Genomic DNA, 1314 nt, shown 5'->3' on the forward strand with positions numbered 1-1314 from the left:
TGACTTTTATTTTTTTATTTTTTTCAAGCAGAATAAGAGCTCTCATACTGAATTTCTGATTACAACTCATACCCTGTAGGTGGCTCTCATGGTCTCCTGCTTGTCAGTGTTACTGAATCAACCTATCTGTTCATGATCTGTTTTGAAACTTTGTTTCTGTCTTCACAGTAAATAAATGTTTTTATCATACATGAATCAGCACTGCCATATACTTAGTCACATAATTACATCTATATGCATATACTTTTGCCCATAATTAAAACTGGGTGTATAGACATATACAGGAAAAGTCATAAAATGATGTTATGGTCATGAACTTTCACTTTAAAAAACGGAAAACTGGTACACAGCTGTTCCTCCAGCAGTCTGAGCTCTGGAGACAATCCGCGCGGACCGAACGTTCAACATTCGAGGGTGTCTAAGCAGCCACCGGCTGAGTCAACTGACGCAAAGAGGCAGAGTCTTCAGGCTGAACAAGGCCAAGGCAAACTTAGACCCTGCGTCGTCCTCGCAGCCTTCGCAGACTGCAGCTAGCTCAGAATTCAGTTTGCGGGGACTCCCCGCTTAGCTCGCAAAGGTCATGAGTTACAGCCGCCCTCCTCCCAACGTGGGCGACTTGATCTCCCTCAAGGTGGACAACCTGACCAACCGCATCTCACACCGCACCCTGAGGCGCATCTTCGAGAAGTATGGGCCTATCGGTGATGTGTACATGCCCCGGGACCGCTTCACTCTAGAGTCCCGCGGCTTTGCTTTCGTCCGCTTCCAGGACAAGCGCCACGCCGAGGAGGCCATGGACGCCCTGGACGGGGTCATGCTGGATGGCCGTGAGCTGCGGGTGCAGATGGCACGCCACGGTCGCCTCCTAGATTTCCACCAAGGCCGCAGCCAGGAAACTCCTCCCCTGAGTCAAGCACGCCAGAGCCACAGCTTGGTCGCTGCCGCAGGTCCCTCACCAGGAGCCGATCGCCATCTCAGGCCCGATCTCACTTCAGCAGTTCAAAGCGTCCATCTCTCTCCTGTGATAGTTCTCCATCATCCTCGAGATCAAGTTCTCCTGGAAGTACCAAGTCCTCCTCGGAGGCCAGATCTTCCTCAGCAACCACGTCTAGGTCTAGATCCAGAAGCCTCCCACCAGGAAGAAAGTACAGGTCCTGAGGACAATCACAAAATCCCTCCAGGTTTCCAGAAGAGGAAGGAGCGGTGTCATATTAGAAAAATAATTAACGAACAACCTGAAAACTAGGAGGGGGTGTGTGTGGAAGGGAATGAGGGGGACAGCGGAAGGAGAGGAACCACATCTCAGGTGATCAG

The 1314-nt window shown here is 50.7% G+C and overlaps 1 pseudogene; it reads left to right on the forward strand.

Moving 5' to 3' along the window:
• The first annotated feature begins 580 nt into the window (after window positions 1-580).
• Window positions 581-1314, forward strand: LOC105605420 (serine/arginine-rich splicing factor 2-like; annotated as a pseudogene).

The sequence above is a fragment of the Ovis aries genome, chromosome X (assembly GCF_016772045.2).
Source record: "Ovis aries strain OAR_USU_Benz2616 breed Rambouillet chromosome X, ARS-UI_Ramb_v3.0, whole genome shotgun sequence".
NCBI lineage: Eukaryota > Metazoa > Chordata > Mammalia > Artiodactyla > Bovidae > Ovis > Ovis aries.